Raw genomic sequence first — 21,860 nt, 5'->3', positions numbered from 1 at the left:
CTCTTCTCGTTCGTCGTTGTCCCTCCACCCATGCCGACGAGAAGCGTGCCGTAGAGGGGACGAAGCGAGACAGCCGCAGCATGCGTACCAGAAGACGAAGTCGAAAATCTCCCGTTACCAGGCGTGATTTTACCCGAACGGAAGAGAGCGTGCGAGCAACGTTTTGTAAGGAATTAAAAATGACTCGTTGAAGATTTCTCGTTTGACCTCGCCATTGTTCGGCCAGCTCCTCATTCCGTCCCATCCCCTGTCTCTAGGCAGGGAAACGATGTCCAACGACAAGAAACAGATGACCGATTCGAACAATCGAGCGAGTGACGACGAAGAGCACGTGGCCACCCTTACGCGATTGTCTCCTAAACCTTCCTTCAAAAATGCTCTCGAGATTCTCCATTCAAAGAAAAAGGAAAGTCTTCTCGAACGTTCTCTGTTAATTGTTTCTCGCACGTGTTTTCGGACATCTGCAGTCCTTCACGAGCGTGAAACTTCGAACGGGCCTTTTTACAGCTTTCCCTGTTCTTTGTTTAGATTTTTCCCTTTTCTTTCAGCATTTTTAGGCCTTGAGAGAAAGTATAAAAATGCATCTACCCGTCGCACATCTGGTCAACACTCCACCGTCCCTACTATTTATCGTTTTACGATTCGCCTTCTTTACTGCGCTTTCTCTTAACTTTTATCACCCTCACGTACTACGGTTCTTCGGGAATTTTCCAAATTTCCCCTGACCCTCCGTAAGACGCCACAATCGAAAGGAGAGGCTCAAATGAGCGGTCCGTGAGAAGAGAAGAAAAGAACGGGAAAAATAATAATTCTTCGCAATCGCTCGGGGTTTCCTCGAGAATTACTTGTCTTTTGACGATTCGCTCGTTAGCGAAAAATTCGAAATCTCGTGGAGAGCATTTTCCACCCTCCCCGCGAGTCCCTCCACCCGCTAGGTGGAGGAGTGCCTGCCTGTTTGATAGGCGAAGAAGAATCACTCTACTCTCGTGAAACTCCCCGAGAAAGAAGGAGTGACACCATACCACTCCCAAGAGAACGCCTCAGGAGGATCTAAGCGCGTATGCGCTCGTTCACCCATCCCAGGATGGTGCCTCGGTGCATGCCGCTTAACCACGGCTACTTTTCGATATTCCCCCCGAGCCCTGCAACCGGCTCGGCACCCGTGATTTACTGGTTCCGCCCGCCCGACTATGGACTAGGAATCCTTTTCCCCTGTTCGTTCTTCTATACCGTTTCGTGTTTCCGCGCGACATCTTTACCGATTCATATCCCTATACGTGATTATAATTTCTACGATTACAGACTTTCGATGTGTACGGTTTCCCAACTGTTTTCGCTGCTTACGTCGCTATTCGTATGTGCACGGTATTTGAGTTTTATCTTATGCCCATGCACATATACACGTGTGCACGCATATAAGTGTAGAATTTTCCTAAGATTTAAAGTCTGAATTTCCCCTGCTATCGTTCTAGCGTTCCGGCTACGCACCTTCGCGGCTCAGTTATCTATTTCTCGTCCGTCCGCGCTGTCTTTCCGTTCCCGTCCGAATCCCCTTACGCGCCCCTTCCTTAACGCCGTTGCCGCCCTATTCTAGTCGTGCCCGAACACTCTCGTTCGCGTCGGTATACCTGACTTCTTCTCTAATGTTTCTTTACCTTTAACTTTTTACCGACTCTTACCCTCGTGCTAACGATCTTCTTTACCTACACCCTCGCTCGTCTGTACCCGTTTTTCCCGCTCGACCACGCGTGGCTCTCGCGATTCTTTTAACCTCTCCCGCCGATGACAGCTCGTCCGCGAGTCACGTAACATCAATTAGTATCGTAATTAAAGTATTCCCTATCATCCTCTTACCCCTACGATTGTTCCTATTTCCTTTATCTTCGCGTACTACGCGTTACGCAAACACCCCGACGCGAGTGCGACGCTGATCGTTCGATCAAATCTCGATATGTAAGCTTCTATTTTTACAGTTTCGCAGATTGCTGATACGCCGAAGGGACCCGCAAAGCATCTTCCCCTCAGCTGTACAGTCGACCAGATACGGTAATTACTCTACTTTTCTTATTAATCAAACGTCAGTCGCACACACGTTAGATTGTGTATCTCGATGCCTTTCCTTGGCCCTACTCGTCCCTCGCGTTACGCCTCTATCAATTTGCCTCGCGATTTTCTTATATTTCTATACTCGTTCGTGATTCTATTTGTTATTTTTCTCCTCGTCCCGCTCATCCCGTCCGTGTCCCTATGTTTCGTCTTTTGTTTCTCGCGTGTCCTATCTCAAGTAATTTCCTATTCTCTTCGCATTTATTATTTTATTTCTCCGCGTACCGACGAATATTCGTTCCCTGACCTGTACTAAGTCCCGTTATTCCCGACCGCCCCTGCCTTCGCATTGTGCGTTAATTCCCCCCTTTTACAATGCTCATTTTTCCAGAGTGTTCGATTTTGAAAAACGATTCCTAAACTACCCGGCGCGCCTAATTACTTTTCCTCTGCATGTTTACGACTATTTATTTTCTCCTCGACCTTCTCCTCTCTAATGTCGCATCTCCGTCCTCGCCACTTCGGTTTCCTGTTTATTTTACTCGCCTCTCGTATATCCTCTAGCCGTCGCGATTCTAACGTATCATCTTTCTACGCATTTCCATTTTCCCCTTACGTCAATTTTCGTGGCCCTCTCGGTTACTTAGTTAATGAATTATTTAATCATTTCCCTCGCTATGCCCCCTCCCTTCCGCCCCCCAGTCTTCCAGTTGATGCTTACGATCTTCTCTCTTCATTTGTCATGCAAGCAAACTCACTCTTTCACAGCAAAGCAAACTCAAAAACTTCAAACGTCCATCGCTCATGTTCCCTCCCCCCTCAGCGCGCCGCCCGTGCGTTTTCCTCACGCTTTGGCCAGCGACTTCGTCAAGCAAGAAATAACATATTCAATTTTATTTACAGTTTTCCAAAGGTCTCCCGTGAGAGTGCATACTCCTGCGCCCTCTCTCTCTTCCGTCGGTTGAGCTCTCCCCTCTCCCCGCTCGTGTCCGACGGAAATTCGCGACTCTACCGTATCTTTTATCTTTGTGCAACGACCCTCAGAGCAGAGAGGTGGGCAACGTCTCTATCCAAATGCCTTGCGACAGCAGTTTGAGTCAGCCCCCCAACCTCTCTCTCTTCGAGAACTCTATCCTCGCGTATCTATATAGTCTACCTTGCAATGTCACATCAAATACTTGAATGGAAGTTTCGTGTAAAATTTTTCGCGTCCTCGAGATCATTTCCAGAGCAGCGCCCTATCTGTCATGCACACTAGGCAGAGTAGTATGGTTTCGCCTTTCCTTCAATGTCTCGTGGTTTTCTTTTAATTTTCTAGGTTATACTACACTCTACTTTACTTCGTTTCGCTGAGAGGGAAGCGTCGCATGAGCTTGAAGAATTTCGAGAAGCGATTCTCCACCAGAGACTCGAGCCCTTCCATCCCGAAACCTTTGAGAATCTTTTTGAATTTATTAAAAAGGTATTCTCACTTTAATTTCTACTTTAGGTTAGAGTCGTTGAAGACAACTCTCACCCCGATTCTCTTTTCAGTTTTTCGGAATTTCTCCACTCCAGTCTCCCCGAAGAATCGCCTCTCCTCTATGTGGAAAATCATAAGGAATGAAGAGAAAAGGGGGGAAAGAGAGAAAAGAAGAAGAAAAGGCCCTCCTCGAGGACTTCCTCGTGCGATCCGACTCGGCAAAAGCACGAGCGGATAAGCCGTGATCGCACTGTCCCCTCGGCGGGCGGGCGTGTGCGGGTGAGTCGCGGTGGTGTCTGCGGTGTGTCGGCGATGTGTCGCGGCACGTCGCGGTCGACTTCGCGAGAAGAGGTGTCGCGGTCCGTGATCGCACTGTCCCCTCGGCGGGCGGGCGTGTGCGGGTGAGTCGCGGTGGTGTCGGCGGTGTGTCGCGGCGCGTCGCGGTCGACTTCGCGAGAAGAGGTGTCGCGGTCCGACAAGCCGTGGTCGCGCTGTCCCCTGGGCGTGCGCGGGTGTGTCGCGGCGAGAAGAAGTGACCGTCGGCGCGTGTGGACGCCGCGCCGAAGGGGTGACCGTCGGCGCGTGTCTCGGTCGCGTCGAAGAGGTGCCCGGCGGTGTGTGTGTGATTCGTCGCGCCCCCCTGTCGCTGCGCTCCGCGCCGTCGGCGAGTAGCCCGGTGGGCGTCGTCCCCGCGTGACTCTACTGCAAGTGGGGTGGGCGAGAACTCTACCGCGTGCTTCTACGGGCTAGCCCCTCTGCCGTCCGCGGATCCAGTGATCGAGGCTCTCATCATCGAGGCGTTCGCCATAAGGGGACGACGCCAATTGTAATTAGTTAGTATGAGAGGGGGAGAAATCCATCCCCTCGTGCGAGCAAGTCCGCGAGATCGTCTCAGAAGCAGCGCCCTGTATAGCTAACCCTCGCGGGCAGTGAATTATGGTTTCGCCCTTCTTCGACGTCTCGCGGTTCTGTATTCTACGGACTTATCCCGAGATCGTCTCCGAAGCGACGCCCTATCATGTTAGCCCGTTCGGGCAGTGCTGTGTGGTTTCGTCACCCTTCGACGTCCCGCGACGGGTAGGAAACGAACTTGAAGCTACGCTACTCTTGTTTTTTTTTTTTTGAAAAACTATTTTCCCGACGGAACGCTTCGCGCTGGAAAGTAGTGAAGCAGTGAAGAAAAATGATTGTCGCTTGATGTTTTTCCTTTTTCCCGGCATTCCTCTCCGCGGGTGATTCGAATTTTTCTCCCTCGAGACACCACGGGCCTTTGTACTATCTCTACGCTGGAAGTCAACGCGTCAACGTTCCTTTTCCTTCCGTTCTCTCCAGATTCTTAAGCAATAGAGAGAGAGCCGTGTAGGACGAATCTCTCGTGGCCCCGTGGCGTCTTCTTCTAGGATTCGTTCGAGGTTCCCCCGCGGCTCGATAATCGAATTGTTAAAAAGCTAATTCTGACACGCGAAAATATGGAAGAATCCGCGTGGAGGGGCGGTTGGGTTCGAGAGCTGCCGCGAGTCTGTGTCCTTGCTGTCCCCTGATTTCTGTAGTCGTTCCGTTAAAAGCGCGCGTCCCCGTTCGCGAGTAAATTCTACCCTCGTGTGCACCGCGCACTCAAACCGATCGCGATCTCGTATCGAAAGTTTTTCCCCGACTCTTTTGTAAATTCTTCTTTTCCCGTAGGTGTGTATCGTCGAGCGAGAGAGCGAGAGACAAGGGCGGAGAAGAACAGCTGTCGAGACGCGGACGAAGAAGAAGAAGAAGAACGATGAGGAGGAAGAAGAATGAAGAGGAGAAGAATAATGCTGACGATGATAGCAACGACGATAGCAGTTTTTACTGAGGACGAAGTGGTAAAGAGGAGACGAAGAATGCTCCTCTTCGTCCGTGAAAGTCACGGAAGGCAACTCCCTCGTTATTTCTTCGCGTTATACGTATTGAAAATTCTTCCCCGATTCGTTTGTAAATTCTTCTTTTCTCGTAGGTGTGTACCGTTGAGAACGAGCGCGAGAGTGAGAGACAAGAGCAGAGAAGAACCACTGTCGAGACGCAGACGACGAAGAAGAAGAAAAATGAGGAGGAAGAAGAAGAATGAAGAAGAAGAGAATAACGACGATAGCAGCTTTTACTGGGGACGAAGTGGTAAAAAGGAGACGAAGAATGCTCCTCTTCGTCCGTGAAAGTCACGGAAGGCAACTCCCTCGTTATTTCTTCGCGTTATACGTATTGAAAATTCTTCCCCGATTCGTTTGTAAATTCTTCTTTTCTCGTAGGTGTGTACCGTTGAGAACGAGCGCGAGAGTGAGAGACAAGAGCAGAGAAGAACAACTGTCGAGACGCAGACGACGAAGAAGAAGAAAAATGAGGAGGAAGAAGAATGAAGAAGAAGAGAATAACGACGATAGCAGCTTTTACTGGGGACGAAGTGGTAAAGAGGAGACGAAGAATGCTCCTCTTCGTCCGTGAAAGTCACGGAAGGCAACTCCCTCGTTATTTCTTCGCGTTATACGTTGAGATGAATCAGTTTCCTACCTTCACGAGCTTTGAAGCACGGCGGCCTTTGCGTCCCCTCGCAGTTGTTCGTCTGGACCTCGTGTGAATCACTGCGCACACAAATACAAAGAGTCCAAGCTCAAGTCAAATTGTCACTATAAGTGTTCAGAGTTTTTCGATAGAAGACGAATGCGATAACGTCCAAATATATTCGCTTCACTGATCGCGTCGCTAGCGATGTCACCACGCACACACGACAAACACTAAGTGTTCATACGCGAGAGAAGACTCGGAAGTCGATAAAGAATGCTTTGGATGCTCGGGATGCTTTCACGTCGGAAGACTGGTCAGCACTGATCGGCGCCTCCACCGCCGCCTCCGGTGGAGGCCGTGCTCCTGTACCCCCTCTCTACCTTCCAGGCATCGAACTTCCCCGAGGGTGCATACGAACGCCGGTACCACCCTCCTCCGAGAAGCCGCCATTTTGTAAGTATCTCGACTCTTCTCGTTCGTCGTTGTCCCTCCACCCATGCCGACGAGAAGCGTGCCGTAGAGGGGACGAAGCGAGACAGCCGCAGCATGCGTACCAGAAGACGAAGTCGAAAATCTCCCGTTACCAGGCGTGATTTTACCCGAACGGAAGAGAGCGTGCGAGCAACGTTTTGTAAGGAATTAAAAATGACTCGTTGAAGATTTCTCGTTTGACCTCGCCATTGTTCGGCCAGCTCCTCATTCCGTCCCATCCCCTTTCTCTAGGCAGGGAAACGATGTCCAACGACAAGAAACAGATGACCGATTCGAACAATCGAGCGAGTGACGCCGAAGAGCACGTGGCCACCCTTACGCGATTGTCTCCTAAACCTTCCTTCAAAAATGCTCTCGAGATTCTCCATTCAAAGAAAAAGGAAAGTCTTCTCGAACGTTCTCTGTAATTGTTTCTCGCACGTGTTTTCGGACATCTGCAGTCCTTCACGAGCGTGAAACTTCGAACGGGCCTTTTTACAGCTTTCCCTGTTCTTTGTTTAGATTTTTCCCTTTTCTTTCAGCATTTTTAGGCCTTGGGAGAAAGTATAAAAATGCATCTACCCGTCGCACATCTGGTCAACACTCCACCGTCCCTACTATTTATCGTTTTACGATTCGCCTTCTTTACTGCGCTTTCTCTTAACTTTATCACCCTCACGTACTACGGTTGTTCGGGAATTTTCCAAATTTCCCCTGACCCTCCGTAAAACGCCACAAACGAAAGGAGAGGCTCAAATGAGCGGTCCGCGAGAAGAAAAGAAAAGAACGGGAAAAATAATAATTCTTCGCAATCGCTCGGGGTTTCCTCGAGAATTACTTGTCTTTTGACGATTCGCTCGTTAGCGAAAAATTCGAAATCTCGTGGAGAGCATTTTCCACCCTCCCCGCGAGTCCCTCCACCCGCTAGGTGGAGGAGTGCCTGCCTGTTTGATAGGCGAAGAAGAATCACTCTACTCTCGTGAAACTCCCCGAGAAAGAAGGAGTGACACCATACCACTCCCAAGAGAACGCCTCAGGAGGATCTAAGCGCGTATGCGCTCGTTCACCCATCCCAGGATGGTGCCTCGGTGCATGCCGCTTAACCACGGCTACTTTTCGATATTCCCCCCGAGCCCTGCAACCGGCTCGGCACCCGTGATTTACTGGTTCCGCCCGCCCGACTATGGACTAGGAATCCTTTTCCCCTGTTCGTTCTTCTATACCGTTTCGTGTTTCCGCGCGACATCTTTACCGATTCATATCCCTATACGTGATTATAATTTCTACGATTACAGACTTTCGATGTGTACGGTTTCCCAACTGTTTTCGCTGCTTACGTCGCTATTCGTATGTGCACGGTATTTGAGTTTTATCTTATGCCCATGCACATATACACGTGTGCACGCATATAAGTGTAGAATTTTCCTAAGATTTAAAATCTGAATTTCCCCTGCTATCGTTCTAGCGTTCCGGCTACGCACCTTCGCGGCTCAGTTATCTATTTCTCGTCCGTCCGCGCTGTCTTTCCGTTCCCGTCCGAATCCCCTTACGCGCCCCTTCCTTAACGCCGTTGCCGCCCTATTCTAGTCGTGCCCGAACACTCTCGTTCGCGTCGGTATACCTGACTTCTTCTCTAATGTTTCTTTACCTTTAACTTTTTACCGACTCTTACCCTCGTGCTAACGATCTTCTTTACCTACACCCTCGCTCGTCTGTACCCGTTTTTCCCGCTCGACCACGCGTGGCTCTCGCGATTCTTTTAACCTCTCCCGCCGATGACAGCTCGTCCGCGAGTCACGTAACATCAATTAGTATCGTAATTAAAGTATTCCCTATCATCCTCTTACCCCTACGATTGTTCCTATTTCCTTTATCTTCGCGTACTACGCGTTACGCAAACACCCCGACGCGAGTGCGACGCTGATCGTTCGATCAAATCTCGATATGTAAGCTTCTATTTTTACAGTTTCGCAGATTGCTGATACGCCGAAGGGACCCGCAAAGCATCTTCCCCTCAGCTGTACAGTCGACCAGATACGGTAATTACTCTACTTTTCTTATTAATCAAACGTCAGTCGCACACACGTTAGATTGTGTATCTCGATGCCTTTCCTTGGCCCTACTCGTCCCTCGCGTTACGCCTCTATCAATTTGCCTCGCGATTTTCTTATATTTCTATACTCGTTCGTGATTCTATTTGTTATTTTTCTCCTCGTCCCGCTCATCCCGTCCGTGTCCCTATGTTTCGTCTTTTGTTTCTCGCGTGTCCTATCTCAAGTAATTTCCTATTCTCTTCGCATTTATTATTTTATTTCTCCGCGTACCGACGAATATTCGTTCCCTGACCTGTACTAAGTCCCGTTATTCCCGACCGCCCCTGCCTTCGCATTGTGCGTTAATTCCCCCCTTTTACAATGCTCATTTTTCCAGAGTGTTCGATTTTGAAAAACGATTCCTAAACTACCCGGCGCGCCTAATTACTTTTCCTCTGCATGTTTACGACTATTTATTTTCTCCTCGACCTTCTCCTCTCTAATGTCGCATCTCCGTCCTCGCCACTTCGGTTTCCTGTTTATTTTACTCGCCTCTCGTATATCCTCTAGCCGTCGCGATTCTAACGTATCATCTTTCTACGCATTTCCATTTTCCCCTTACGTCAATTTTCGTGGCCCTCTCGGTTACTTAGTTAATGAATTATTTAATCATTTCCCTCGCTATGCCCCCTCCCTTCCGCCCCCCAGTCTTCCAGTTGATGCTTACGATCTTCTCTCTTCATTTGTCATGCAAGCAAACTCACTCTTTCACAGCAAAGCAAACTCAAAAACTTCAAACGTCCATCGCTCATGTTCCCTCCCCCCTCAGCGCGCCGCCCGTGCGTTTTCCTCACGCTTTGGCCAGCGACTTCGTCAAGCAAGAAATAACATATTCAATTTTATTTACAGTTTTCCAAAGGTCTCCCGTGAGAGTGCATACTCCTGCGCCCTCTCTCTCTTCCGTCGGTTGAGCTCTCCCCTCTCCCCGCTCGTGTCCGACGGAAATTCGCGACTCTACCGTATCTTTTATCTTTGTGCAACGACCCTCAGAGCAGAGAGGTGGGCAACGTCTCTATCCAAATGCCTTGCGACAGCAGTTTGAGTCAGCCCCCCAACCTCTCTCTCTTCGAGAACTCTATCCTCGCGTATCTATATAGTCTACCTTGCAATGTCACATCAAATACTTGAATGGAAGTTTCGTGTAAAATTTTTCGCGTCCTCGAGATCATTTCCAGAGCAGCGCCCTATCTGTCATGCACACTAGGCAGAGTAGTATGGTTTCGCCTTTCCTTCAATGTCTCGTGGTTTTCTTTTAATTTTCTAGGTTATACTACACTCTACTTTACTTCGTTTCGCTGAGAGGGAAGCGTCGCATGAGCTTGAAGAATTTCGAGAAGCGATTCTCCACCAGAGACTCGAGCCCTTCCATCCCGAAACCTTTGAGAATCTTTTTGAATTTATTAAAAAGGTATTCTCACTTTAATTTCTACTTTAGGTTAGAGTCGTTGAAGACAACTCTCACCCCGATTCTCTTTTCAGTTTTTCGGAATTTCTCCACTCCAGTCTCCCCGAAGAATCGCCTCTCCTCTATGTGGAAAATCATAAGGAATGAAGAGAAAAGGGGGGAAAGAGAGAAAAGAAGAAGAAAAGGCCCTCCTCGAGGACTTCCTCGTGCGATCCGACTCGGCAAAAGCACGAGCGGATAAGCCGTGATCGCACTGTCCCCTCGGCGGGCGGGCGTGTGCGGGTGAGTCGCGGTGGTGTCGGCGGTGTGTCGGCGATGTGTCGCGGCGCGTCGCGGTCGACTTCGCGAGAAGAGGTGTCGCGGTCCGTGATCGCACTGTCCCCTCGGCGGGCGGGCGTGTGCGGGTGAGTCGCGGTGGTGTCGGCGGTGTGTCGCGGCGCGTCGCGGTCGACTTCGCGAGAAGAGGTGTCGCGGTCCGACAAGCCGTGGTCGCGCTGTCCCCTGGGCGTGTGCGGGCGTGTGCGGGTGAGTCGCGGTGGTGTCGGCGGTGTGTCGCGGCGCGTCGCGGTCGACTTCGCGAGAAGAGGTGTCGCGGTCCGACAAGCCGTGGTCGCACTGTCCCCTCGGCGGGCGGGCGTGTGCGGGTGAGTCGCGGTGGTGTCGGCGGTGTGTCGGCGATGTGTCGCGGCGCGTCGCGGTCGACTTCGCGAGAAGAGGTGTCGCGGTCCGACAAGCCGTGATCGCACTGTCCCCTCGGCGGGCGGGCGTGTGCGGGTGAGTCGCGGTGGTGTCGGCGGTGTGTCGGCGATGTGTCGCGGCGCGTCGCGGTCGACTTCGCGAGAAGAGGTGTCGCGGTCCGTGATCGCACTGTCCCCTCGGCGGGCGGGCGTGTGCGGGTGAGTCGCGGTGGTGTCTGCGGTGTGTCGGCGATGTGTCGCGGCGCGTCGCGGTCGACTTCGCGAGAAGAGGTGTCGCGGTCCGTGATCGCACTGTCCCCTCGGCGGGCGGGCGTGTGCGGGTGAGTCGCGGTGGTGTCGGCGGTGTGTCGCGGCGCGTCGCGGTCGACTTCGCGAGAAGAGGTGTCGCGGTCCGACAAGCCGTGATCGCACTGTCCCCTCGGCGGGCGGGCGTGTGCGGGTGAGTCGCGGTGGTGTCGGCGGTGTGTCGGCGATGTGTCGCGGCGCGTCGCGGTCGACTTCGCGAGAAGAGGTGTCGCGGTCCGACAAGCCGTGGTCGCGCTGTCCCCTGGACGTGTGCGGGTGTGTCGCGGCGAGAAGAAGTGACCGTCGGCGCGTGTGGACGCCGCGCCGAAGGGGTGACCGTCGGCGCGTGTCTCGGTCGCGTCGAAGAGGTGCCCGGCGGTGTGTGTGTGGTTCGTCGCGCCCCCCTGTCGCTGCGCTCCGCGCCGTCGGCGAGTAGCCCGGTGGGCGTCGTCCCCGCGTGACTCTACTGCAAGTGGGGTGGGCGAGAACTCTACCGCGTGCTTCTACGGGCTAGCCCCTCTGCCGTCCGCGGATCCAGTGATCGAGGCTCTCATCATCGAGGCGTTCGCCATAAGGGGACGACGCCAATTGTAATTACTTAGTATGAGAGGGGGAGAAATCCATCCCCTCGTGCGAGCAAGTCCGCGAGATCGTCTCAGAAGCAGCGCCCTGTATAGCTAACCCTCGCGGGCAGTGAATTATGGTTTCGCCCTTCTTCGACGTCTCGCGGTTCTGTATTCTACGGACTTATCCCGAGATCGTCTCCGAAGCGACGCCCTATCATGTTAGCCCGTTCGGGCAGTGCTGTGTGGTTTCGTCACCCTTCGACGTCCCGCGACGGTTAGGAAACGAACTTGAAGCTACGCTACTCTTGTTTTTTTGAAAAACTATTTTCCCGACGGAACGCTTCGCGCTGGAAAGTAGTGAAGCAGTGAAGAAAAATGATTGTCGCTTGATGTTTTTCCTTTTTCCCGGCATTCCTCTCCACGGGTGATTCGAATTTTTCTCCCTCGAGACACCACGGGCCTTTGTACTATCTCTACGCCGGAAGTCAACGCGTCAACGTTCCTTTTCCTTCCGTTTTCTCCAGATTCTTAAGCAACAGAGAGAGAGCCGTGTAAGACGATTCTCTCGTGGCCCCGTGGCGTCTTCTTCTAGGATTCGTTCGAGGTTCCCCCGCGGCCCGATAATCGAATTGTTAAAAAGCTAATTCTGACACGCGAAAATATGGAAGAATCCGCATGGAGGGGTGGTTGGGTTCGAGAGCTATCGCGAGTCTGTACGGTTGCTGTCCCCTGATTTCTATAGTCGTTCCGTTAAAAACGCGCGTCCCCGTTCGCGAGTAAATTCTACCCTCGTGTGCACCGCGCACTCAAACCGATCGCGATCTCGTATCGAAAGTTTTTTTTCCCGACTCTTTTGTAAATTCTTCTTTTCCCGTAGGTGTGTATCGTCGAGCGAGAGAGCGAGAGACAAGGGCGGAGAAGAACAACTGTCGAGACGCGGACGAAGAAGACGAAGAAGAACGATGAGGAGGAAGAAGAATGAAGAGGAGAAGAATAATGCTGACGATGATAGCAACGACGACGATAGCAGCTTTTACTGAGGACGAAGTGGTAAAAAGGAGACGAAGAATGCTCCTCTTCGTCCGTGAAAGTCACCGAAGGTAACTCCCTCGTTATTTCTTCGCGTTATACGTATTGAAAATTCTTCCCCGATTCGTTTGTAAATTCTTCTTTTCTCGTAGGTGTGTACCGTTGAGAACGAGCGCGAGAGTGAGTGACAAGAGCAGAGAAGAACAACTGTCGAGACGCAGACGACGAAGAAGAAGAAAAATGAGGAGGAAGAAGAAGAATGAAGAAGAAGAGAATAACGACGATAGCAGCTTTTACTGGGGACGAAGTGGTAAAAAGGAGACGAAGAATGCTCCTCTTCGTCCGTGAAAGTCACGGAAGGCAACTCCCTCGTTATTTCTTCGCGTTATACGTTGAGATTAATCCGTTTCCTACCTTCACGAGCTTTGAAGCACGGCGGCCTTTGCGTCCCCTCGCAGTTGTTCGTCTGGACCTCGTGTGAATCACTGCGCACACAAATACAAAGAGTCCAAGCTCAAGTCAAATTGTCACTATAAGTGTTCAGAGTTTTTCGATAGAAGACGAATGCGATAACGTCCAAATATATTCGCTTCACTGATCGCGTCGCTAGCGATGTCACCACGCACACACGACAAACACTAAGTGTTCATACGCGAGAGAAGACTCGGAAGTCGATAAAGAATGCTTTGGATGCTCGGGATGCTTTCACGTCGGAAGACTGGTCAGCACTGATCGGCGCCTCCACCGCCGCCTCCGGTGGAGGCCGTGCTCCTGTACCCCCTCTCTACCTTCCAGGCATCGAACTTCCCCGAGGGTGCATACGAACGCCGGTACCACCCTCCTCCGAGAAGCCGCCATTTTGTAAGTATCTCGACTCTTCTCGTTCGTCGTTGTCCCTCCACCCACGCCGACGAGAAGCGTGCCGTAGAGGGGACGAAGCGAGACAGCCGCAGCATGCGTACCAGAAGACAAAGTCGAAAATCTCCCGTTACCAGGCGTGATTTTACCCGAACGGAAGAGAGCGTGCGAGCAATGTTTTGTAAGGAATTAAAGAAGAATGACTCGTTGAAGATTTCTCGTTTGACCTCGCCATTGTTCGGCCAGCTCCTCATTCCGTCCCATCCCCTGTCTCTAGGCAGGGAAACGATGTCCAATGACAAGAAACAGATGACCGATTCGAACAATCGAGCGGGTGACGACGAAGAGCACGTGGCCACCCTTACGCGATTGTCTCCTAAACCTTCCTTCAAAAATGCTCTCTAGATTCTCCATTCAAAGAAAAAGGAAAGTCTTCTCGAACGTTCTCTGTAATTGTTTCTCGCACGTGTTTTCGGACATCTGCAGTCCTTCACGAGCGTGAAACTTCGAACGGGCCTTTTTACAGCTTTCCCTGTTCTTTGTTTAGATTTTTCCCTTTTCTTTCAGCATTTTTAGGCCTTGAGAGAGAATATAAAAATGCATCTACCCGTCGCACATCTGGTCAGCACTCCACCGTCCCTACTATTTATCGTTTTACGATTCGCCTTCTTTACTGCGCTTTCTCTTAAATTTTTATCACCCTCACGTACTACGGTTGTTCGGGAATTTTCCAAATTTCCCCTGACCCTCCGTAGAACGCCACAAACGAAAGGAGAGGCTCAAATGAGCGGTCCGCGGGAAGAGAAGAAAAGAACGGGAAAAATAATAATTCTTCGCAATCGCTCGGGGTTTCCTCGAGAATTACTTGTCTTTTGACGTTTCGCTCGTTAGCGAAAAATTCGAAATCTCGCGGAGAGCCTCTTCCACTCTCCCCGCGAGTCCCTCCACCCGCTAGGTGGAGGAGTGCCTGCCTGTTTGATAGGCGAAGAAGAATCACTCTACTCTCGTGAAACTCCCCGAGAAAGAGGGAGTGACACCATACCATTCTTAATGAGAACGACGCCTCGAGAGATTTTAGGCGTGTGAAAACGCTCGTTCACCCATCCCAGGATGGTGCCTCGGTGCATGCCGCTTAACCACGGCTACTTTCGATATTCCCCCCGAGCCCTGCAACCGGCTCGGCCCCCGTGATTTACTGGTTTCACCCGCCCGACTATGGACTAAGAATCCTTTTCCCCTGTTCGTTCTTCTATACCGTTTCGTGTTTCCGCGCGACATCTTTACCGATTCATATCCCTATACGGGATTATAATTTCTACGATTACAGACTTTCGATGTGTACGGTTTCCCAACTGTTTTCGCTGCTTACGTCGCTATTCGTATGTGCACGGTATTTGAGTTTTATCTTATGCCCATGCACATATACACGTGTGCACGCATATAAGTGTAGAATTTTCCTAAGATTTAAAATCTGAATTTCCCCTGCTATCGTTCTAGCGTTCCGGCTACGCACCTTCGCGGCTCAGTTATCTATTTCTCGTCCGTCCGCGCTGTCTTTCCGTTCCCGTCCGAATCCCCTTACGCGCCCCTTCTTTAACGCCGTTGCCGCCCTATTCTAGTCGTGCCCGAACACTCTCGTTCGCGTCGGTATACCTGATTTCTTCTCTAATGTTTCTTTACCTTTAACTTTTTACCGACTCTTACCCTCGTGCTAACGATCTTCTTTACCTACACCCTCGCTCGTCTGTACCCGTTTTTCCCGCTCGACCACGCGTGGCTCTCGCGATTCTTTTAACCTCTCCCGCCGATGACAGCTCGTCCGCGAGTCACGTAACATCAATTAGTATCGTAATTAAGGCATTCCCTATCATCCACTTACCCCTACGATTGTTCCTATTTCTTCGCGTACTGCGCGTTACGCGAACACCCCGACGCTAGTGCGACGCTGATCGTTCGATCAAATCTCGATATGTAAGCTTCTATTTTTACAGTTTCGCAGATTGCTGATACGCCGAAGGGACCCGCAAAGCATCTTCCCCTCAGCTGTACAGTCGGCCAGATACGGTAATTACTTTACTTCTCCTATTCATCGAACGTCAATCGCAAACACGTTAGATTGTGTGTCTCGGTGCCCTTCCTTGGACATACGCGTCCCTCGCGTTACGCCTCTATCAATTTGCCTCGCGATTTTCTTATATTTCTATACTCGTTCGTGATTCTATTTGTTATTTTTCTCCTCGTCCCGCTCATCCCGTCCGTGTCCCTATGTTTCGTCTTTTGTTTCTCGCGTGTCCTATCTCAAGTAATTTCCTATTCTCTTCGCATTTATTATTTTATTTCTCCGCGTACCGACGAATATTCGTTCCCTGACCTGTACTAAGTCCCGTTATTCCCGACCGCCCCTGCCTTCGCATTGTGCGTTAATTCCCCCCTTTTACAATGCTCATTTTTCCAGAGTGTTCGATTTTGAAAAACGATTCCTAAACTACCCGGCGCGCCTAATTACTTTTCCTCTGCATGTTTACGACTATTTATTTTCTCCTCGACCTTCTCCTCTCTAATGTCGCCTCTCCGTCCTTGCCACTTCGGTTCCCTGTTTATTTTACTCGCCCCTCATATATCCTCTAGCCGTCTCGATTCTAACGTATCATTTTCTACGCATTTCCATTTTCCCGTTACGTCAATTTTCGTGGCCCTCTCGGTTACTTAGTTAATGACTTATTTAATCATTTCCCTCGCTATGCCCCCTCCCTTCCGCCCCCCAGTCTTCCAGGTGATGCTTACGATCTTCTCTCTTCAATTGTCATGCAAGCAAACTCACTCTTTCACAGCAAAGCAAACTCAAAAACATCAAACGTTCATCGCTCATGTTCCCTCCCCCCTCAGCGCGCCGCCCGTGCGTTTTCCTCACGCTTTGGCCAGCGACTTCGTCAAGCAAGAAATAACATATTCAATTTTATTTACAGTTTTCCAAAGGTCTCCCGTGAGAGTGCATAATCCTGTGCCCTCTCTCTCTTCCGTCGGTTGAGCTCTCCCCTCTCCCCGCTCGTGTCCGACGGAAATTCGCGACTCTACCGTATCTTGTATCTTTGTGCAACGACCCTCAGAGCAGAAAGGTGGGCAACGTCTCTATCCAAATGCCTTGCGACAGCAGTTTGAGTCAGCCCCCCAACCTCTCTCTCTTCGAGAACTCTATCCTCGCGTATCTATATATTCTACCTTGCAATGTCTCATCAAATACTTGAATGGAAGTTTCGTGTAAAATTTTTCGCGTCCTCGAGATCATTTCCAGAGCAGCGCCCTATCTGTCATGCACACTAGGCAGAGTAGTATGGTTTCGCCTTTCCTTCAATGTCTCGTGGTTTTCTTTTAATTTTCTAGGTTATACTACACTCTACTTTACTTCGTTTCGCCAAGAGGGAAGCGTCGCATGAGCTTGAAGAATTTCGAGAAGTGATTCTCCACCAGAGACTCGAGCCCTTCCATCCCGAAACCTTTGAGAATCTTTTTTTTTGAATTTATTAAAAGGTATTCTTACTTTAATTTCTACTTTAGGTTAGAGTCGTTGAAGACAACTCTCACCCCGATTCTCTTTTCAGTTTTTCGGAATTTCTCCACTCCAGTCTCCCCGAAGAATCGCCTCTCCTCTATGAGGAAAATCATAAGGAATGAAGAGAAAAGGGGGAAAGAGAGAAAAGAAGACGAAAAGGCCCTCCTCGAGGACTTCCTCGTGCGATCCGACTCGGCAAAAGCACGAGCGGATAAGCCGTGATCGCACTGTCCCCTCGGCGGGCGGGCGTGTGCGGGTGAGTCGCGGTGGTGTCGGCGGTGTGTCGGCGATGTGTCGCGGCGCGTCGCGGTCGACTTCGCGAGAAGAGGTGTCGCGGTCCGTGATCGCACTGTCCCCTCGGCGGGCGGGCGTGTGCGGGTGAGTCGCGGTGGTGTCGGCGGTGTGTCGCGGCGCGTCGCGGTCGACTTCGCGAGAAGAGGTGTCGCGGTCCGTGATCGCACTGTCCCCTCGGCGGGCGGGCGTGTGCGGGTGAGTCGCGGTGGTGTCGGCGGTGTGTCGCGGCGCGTCGCGGTCGACTTCGCGAGAAGAGGTGTCGCGGTCCGTGATCGCACTGTCCCCTCGGCGGGCGGGCGTGTGCGGGTGAGTCGCGGTGGTGTCGGCGGTGTGTCGCGGCGCGTCGCGGTCGACTTCGCGAGAAGAGGTGTCGCGGTCCGTGATCGCGCTGTCCCCTCGGCGGGCGGGCGTGTGCGGGTGAGTCGCGGTGGTGTCGGCGGTGTGTCGGCGATGTGTCGCGGCGCGTCGCGGTCGACTTCGCGAGAAGAGGTGTCGCGGTCCGTGATCGCGCTGTCCCCTCGGCGGGCGGGCGTGTGCGGGTGAGTCGCGGTGGTGTCGGCGGTGTGTCGGCGATGTGTCGCGGCGCGTCGCGGTCGACTTCGCGAGAAGAGGTGTCGCGGTCCGTGGTCGCGCTGTCCCCTGGGCGTGCGCGGGTGTGTCGCGGCGAGAAGAAGTGACCGTCGGCGCGTGTGGACGCCGCGCCGAAGGGGTGACCGTCGGCGCGTGTCTCGGTCGCGTCGAAGAGGTGCCCGGCGGTGTGTGTGTGATTCGTCGCGCCCCCCTGTCGCTGCGCTCCGCGCCGTCGGCGAGTAGCCCGGTGGGCGTCGTCCCCGCGTGACTCTACTGCAAGTGGGGTGGGCGAGAACTCTACCGCGTGCTTCTACGGGCTAGCCCCTCTGCCGTCCGCGGATCCAGTGATCGAGGCTCTCATCATCGAGGCGTTCGCCATAAGGGGACGACGCCAATTGTAATTAGTTAGTATGAGAGGGGGAGAAATCCATCCCCTCGTGCGAGCAAGTCCGCGGGATCGTCTCAGAAGCAGCGCCCTGTATAGCTAACCCTCGCGGGCAGTGAATTATGGTTTCGCCCTTCTTCGACGTCTCGCGGTTCTGTATTCTACGGACTTATCCCGAGATCGTCTCCGAAGCGACGCCCTATCATGTTAGCCCGTTCGGGCAGTGCTGTGTGGTTTCGTCACCCTTCGACGTCCCGCGACGGGTAGGAAACGAACTTGAAGCTACGCTACTCTTGTTTTTCGAAAACTATTTTCCCGACGGAACGCTTCGCGCTGGAAAGTAGTGAAGCAGTGAAGAAAAATGATTGTCGCTTGATGTTTTTCCTTTTTCCCGGCATTCCTCTCCGCGGGTGATTCGAATTTTTCTCCCTCGAGACACTACGGGCCTTTGTACTATCTTTACGCCGGAAGTCAACGCGTCAACGTTCCTTTTCCTTCCGTTTTTCTCCAGATTCTTAAGCAACAGAGAGAGAGCCGTGTAAGACGATTCTCTCGTGGCCCCGTGGCGTCTTCTTGTAGGATTCGTTCGAGGGTCCCCCGCGGCTCGATAATCGAATTGTTAAAAAGCTAATTCTGACACGCGAAAATATGGAAGAATCCGCATGGAGGGGTGGTTGGGTTCGAGAGCTATCGCGAGTCTGTACGGTTGCTGTCCCCTGATTTCTATAGTCGTTCCGTTAAAAACGCGCGTCCCCGTTCGCGAGTAAATTCTACCCTCGTGTGCGCACTCAAACCGATCGCGATCTCGTATCGAAAGTTTTCTTCCCCGACTCTTTTGTAAATTCTTCTTTTCCCGTAGGTGTGTATCGTCGAGCGAGAGAGCGAGAGACAAGGGCGGAGAAGAACAGCTGTCGAGACGCGGGCGAAGAAGAAGAAGAACAGTGAGGAGGAAGAAGTATGAAGAGGAAGAGAATAATGCTGACGATGATAGCAACGACGATAGCAGTTTTTACTGAGGACGAAGTGATAAAAAGGAGACGAAGAATGCTCCCCTTCGTCCGTGAAAGTCACGGAAGGCAATTCCCTCGTTATTTCTTCGCGTTATACGTATTGAAAATTCTTCCCCGATTCGTTTGTAAATTCTTCTTTTCTCGTAGGTGTGTACCGTTGAGAACGAGCGCGAGAGTGAGAGACAAGAGCAGAGAAGAACAACTGTCGAGACGCAGACGACGAAGAAGAAGAAAAATGAGGAGGAAGAAGAATGAAGAAGAAGAGAATAACGACGATAGCAGCTTTTACTGGGGACGAAGTGGTAAAGAGGAGACGAAGAATGCTCCTCTTCGTCCGTGAAAGTCACGGAAGGCAACTCCCTCGTTATTTCTTCGCGTTATACGTTGAGATTAATCAGTTTCCTACCTTCACGAGCTTTGAAGCACGGCGGCCTTTGCGTCCCCTCGCAGTTGTTCGTCTGGACCTCGTGTGAATCACTGCGCACACAAATACAAAGAGTCCAAGCTCAAGTCAAATTGTCACTATAAGTGTTCAGAGTTTTTCGATAGAAGACGAATGCGATAACGTCCAAATATATTCGCTTCACTGATCGCGTCGCTAGCGATGTCACCACGCACACACGACAAACACTAAGTGTTCATACGCGAGAGAAGACTCGGAAGTCGATAAAGAATGCTTTGGATGCTCGGGATGCTTTCACGTCGGAAGACTGGTCAGCACTGATCGGCGCCTCCACCGCCGCCTCCGGTGGAGGCCGTGCTCCTGTACCCCCTCTCTACCTTCCAGGCATCGAACTTCCCCGAGGGTGCATACGAACGCCGGTACCACCCTCCTCCGAGAAGCCGCCATTTTGTAAGTATCTCGACTCTTCTCGTTCGTCGTTGTCCCTCCACCCACGCCGACGAGAAGCGTGCCGTAGAGGGAACGAAGCGAGACAGCCGCAGCATGCGTACCAGAAGACAAAGTCGAAAATCTCCCGTTACCAGGCGTGATTTTACCCGAACGGAAGAGAGCGTGCGAGCAATGTTTTGTAAGGAATTAAAGAAGAATCACTCGTTGAAGATTTCTCGTTTGACCTTGCCATTGTTCGGCCAGCTCCTCATTCCGTCCCATCCCCTGTCTCTAGGCAGGGAAACGATGTCCAATGACAAGAAACAGATGACCGATTCGAACAATCGAGCGGGTGACGACGAAGAGCACGTGGCCACCCTTACGCGATTGTCTCCTAAACCTTCCTTCAAAAATGCTCTCGAGATTCTCCATTCAAAGGAAAAGGAAAGTCTTCTCGAACGTTCTCTGTAATTGTTTCTCGCACGTGTTTTCGGACATCTGCAGTCCTTCACGAGCGTGAAACTTCGAACGGGCCTTTTTACAGCTTTCCCTGTTCTTTGTTTAGATTTTTCCCTTTTCTTTCAGCATTTTTAGGCCTTGAGAGAGAATATAAAAATGCATCTACCCGTCGCACATCTGGTCAGCACTCCACCGTCCCTACTATTTATCGTTTTACGATTCGCCTTCTTTACTGCGCTTTCTCTTAATTTTTATCACCCTCACGTACTACGGTTGTTCGGGAATTTTCCAAATTTCCCCTGACCCTCCGTAGAACGCCACAAACGAAAGGAGAGGCTCAAATGAGCGGTCCGCGGGAAGAGAAGAAAAGAACGGGAAAAATAATAATTCTTCGCAATCGCTCGGGGTTTCCTCGAGAATTACTTGTCTTTTGACGTTTCGCTCGTTAGCGAAAAATTCGAAATCTCGCGGAGAGCCTCTTCCACTCTCCCCGCGAGTCCCTCCACCCGCTAGGTGGAGGAGTGCCTGCCTGTTTGATAGGCGAAGAAGAATCACTCTACTCTCGTGAAACTCCCCGAGAAAGAGGGAGTGACACCATACCATTCTCAATGAGAACGACGCCTCGAGAGATTTCAGGCGTGTGAAAACGCTCGTTCACCCATCCCAGGATGGTGCCTCGGTGCATGCCGCTTAACCACGGCTACTTTCGATATTCCCCCCGAGCCCTGCAACCGGCTCGGCCCCCGTGATTTACTGGTTCCGCCCGCCCGACTATGGACTAGGAATCCTTTTTCCCCTGTTCGTTCTTCTGTACCGTTTCGTGTTTCCGCGCGACGTCTTTACCGATTCATATCCCTATACGTGATTATAATTTCTACGATTGCAAGCTTTCGATGTGTACAGTTTCCCGACTGTTTTCGCTGCTTACGTCGCTATTCGTATGTGCACGGTATTTGAGTTTTATCTTATGCCCATGCGCATATACACGTGTGCACGCTTATAAGTGTAGAATTTTCCTAAGATTTAAAATCTGAATTTCCCCTGCTATCGTTCTAGCGTTCCGGCTACGCACCTTCGCGGCTCAGTTATCTATTTCTCGTCCGTCCGCGCTGTCTTTCCGTTCCCGTCCGAATCCCCTTACGCGCCCCTTCCTTAACGCCGTTGCCGCCCTATTCTAGTCGTGCCCGAGCACTCTCGTTCGCGTCGGTATACCTGACTTCTTCTCTAATGTTTCTTTACCTTTAACTTTTTACCGACTCTTACCCTCGTGCTAACGATCTTCTTTACCTACACCCTCGCTCGTCTGTACCCGTTTTTCCCG

This window comes from Calliopsis andreniformis, chromosome 3 (assembly GCF_051401765.1).
Source record: "Calliopsis andreniformis isolate RMS-2024a chromosome 3, iyCalAndr_principal, whole genome shotgun sequence".
In the NCBI taxonomy this organism is placed as follows: Eukaryota; Metazoa; Arthropoda; class Insecta; order Hymenoptera; family Andrenidae; genus Calliopsis; species Calliopsis andreniformis.
The sequence above is the reverse complement of the archived record's forward strand: the minus strand, read 5'-3'. Positions refer to the sequence as shown.